The sequence below is a fragment of the Elephantulus edwardii genome, unplaced genomic scaffold (genome assembly GCF_000299155.1).
Source record: "Elephantulus edwardii isolate Elephantulus edwardi_28Jun2011 unplaced genomic scaffold, EleEdw1.0 scaffold00119, whole genome shotgun sequence".
NCBI classification, from domain to species: domain Eukaryota; kingdom Metazoa; phylum Chordata; class Mammalia; order Macroscelidea; family Macroscelididae; genus Elephantulus; species Elephantulus edwardii.
The window spans coordinates 857,156-859,819 of record NW_006399869.1 but is presented as its reverse complement, the minus strand read 5'-3'; the positions used below and the strand labels follow the sequence as shown (position 1 = coordinate 859,819).

The 2,664-nt window shown below is 52.4% G+C and overlaps 1 pseudogene; it reads right to left on the bottom strand.

The window, feature by feature from the left end:
* Window positions 1–384: 384 nt before the first annotated feature.
* Window positions 385–2,434, bottom strand: LOC102862855 (annotated as a pseudogene).
* Window positions 2,435–2,664: the final 230 nt, after the last annotated feature.

Here is a 2,664-nt window from a genome sequence, read left to right as displayed (position 1 = left end):
ATCTTTGATGATCTTTATAATTTTGGGCTTTACTCCCAGGTCTCTTATCCACTTTGAGTTGATTTTTCTGTATGGTATGAGAAGTGAATCCTGCTTCAGCTTTCTGCAAGTAACAGTCCAGTTTTGACAAAACAGTTTCTTGAAATGTTGTCTTTTCCCCATTTGATAGCATTGATTTCCTTGTCAAATATTGGTTCACCAAAAATAGTTGGGTTCATTTCTGGGTTCTCAATTCTGTTCCTTTGGTCTCTGTGCCTGTTATTGTACCAGTACCATGCTGCTTTGGTTACTAACACTGTGTAGTCATTTTTGAGGTCAGGAAGTGCTATGCTTCCCACTACATTTTTGTTTTTCAGAAGTGCTTTGCTTATTCAAGGTCTTTTCTTCTTCTTCTTTTTTTTTTTTTAATTATTGCACTTCCTCCTTGAGGCAGGCCTCATAGTTTGCAATTTCAGCCTCCACACACTTCAGCAATGCCAGCAGCTCCTTGGGTGAGTACTTCTCCCCACTTAAAGGCTCACCGGGCCTGACCAGCCCAGTCTGCTCTCTGCTCTCTGCTGCTTCCACTGCTTCCTTTTCCACTGGGCTGCTGGACCCCTGACTGCTTTGGCTTGATCTGATGGAGGGCGGGGAGCCCTTTCCACTTTCTGTCACTGCCAGGGGACTCAGCACGCTGTCATCAGCCAGGTGCAGCAAGCCTGTGCTGATGACAGGGCCCAGGTTACACACAGCACGATTGTAGTGGATACAGTCAACACGCAGCAGGCTGTCATCCTCGCCAAAAAGCACCTTGGAGATGTGGGAGGTGATGGGGCTGGAGGGCCAAGTCGGGTTAGCCGACCGGATGGGAGATCGTAATGGTGAATTGAAAGCACTTCCAATCTCAGAGGCTGTGTCTGTGCTCTCGTTGCTGGGCATGGGCGAGGGCTGTGAGTGTGTGGGCACAGTCACAGCTGGACTCCCGGCCCCACTGCTGGTCTTGATAGACAGAGGGATCGAGAGGTCTTTCTGGGACTCTGAGCTTTTCGGCTAGGACGTTGATGGTGTTGGGCTGCAGCACCGACTGCTGCCCATCCACGGAGCCGCTCAAGAGCCCTGGTTTCCCTGGCCCCTTCCGCTTGTATCTGATGGCAGAGTTGGTGTTCTGCATGTCTTCCTCATCCTCATCCTCGTAGTCATCCTCATCGTCAGAGTACTGCTGGGGCGGGCGGACTGTCACTCGGTTACGGCCCACACCTGCTGCCAGGTCTTCCTCTTCCTGCATTGGGGACTTGGCATAGTTGTGATTGTCCAGAAAGGCTGGCAGCTGCTGGACAATGGGGGTAGGGTTGGGGGGAACCCCATTGAGGTTGCTCCCTGGAGGCTTTACCACCAGCTTAGGTTTGCTGGGAGGATTGTGGGGAGGAGCAAGTGTGCAGGACCCAGCCACCTCCTCTGCACCATCTGTGTGGGTCCCCTCAGAGGCCGGCGGGGCTCTGCTTGCCTTCAGCACTGGGGGAGACTTTCCGCTGGCTGACTTGGACTCCTCAGGCAATTGAGACTCTTGAGACTTATGGGTCTGAATCTGGCTGCGTTACCCTAATCAGCTGGGCAGGGCCTCCAGCACCGTCTGACAGTTCGCCTTCAGCACGTGCAGCCTGGACTCATACTTGATCCTGCGGTCGGGCACCACCGCCATCAGGTTGAAGCAGATGTCGTGGTAGGGCTCCCCTGCAGTGGCAAGGCCGATCCTCTCCATGATGACCCGCCGGGCCTTGTCTGTCCACTCTTCATCCTCTCCCCAGGGGCCATGGTCAATGGGGTAGGCTTTCAGCCCATCTAGCTCAAAGAGCCGGCCGGTGATAGGCACATAGCTGACAAAATGAAACGCCTCCATGGTCTGCACTGCACTAAGACCATTCTGCTTTTCCGGGAGGTGACGAGGCTCAGGCCTGGCATGGCTATTATGTGCCTTGGCCAACTCTGGGGCATTACCAATTGCATATCCTTTGCTCTCAGGACTGAACCCTTTGGTGAAGTCCTTCATGCGACTCAGGGTGGGCCCAAGGTCCACGCTGCTGCAGCTCAAGAGCACACTCAGCAGGGCGTGAGTAGCACAAGAGTTAGGGATTAGCTGGTGAGCAAAGAACATGTCATTCACGATCTCATCATCAATTACAGATGTATCATCCACCAAAGTGGAGACTTTGCGACGGGAACGGCACTCTTCGATCCATTTGAACAGGAAGATGAACCCATATACGGGGCCCTGACATTTGCTCTGAAGGTCATAGAACTCCTCTACCTGCACCCCTTTGACACCGAAATCTTCCACCAGGAGGGTGAAGAGGCTCAGGTCGCTCTCCAGCTCCAGCCAGCCCTTATTCATCTTCCCGCGGGACAGGTCCTCAGCGCCATGTCCAGGCCCTCCCGACCCACCGCCGCCCCCGCCGGGAGCCCCTGATGCCTGGGGCCCCTCAGCCCCACTCAGACAATGGGCCCTGCAGCGGTCTTTTTCTTCTTTAAATAAATTTGACAATTTTCCTTCCGATTTTCTTGAAAAATGCATTTGGTATGTGTATTGGGATTGTGTTAAACATGTAGATTGATTTTGGTAGGATTGTAATTTTTACAGTATTAAATTTCTCTATACATGAACAGGGGACATTTTTCCATTTATTTAGG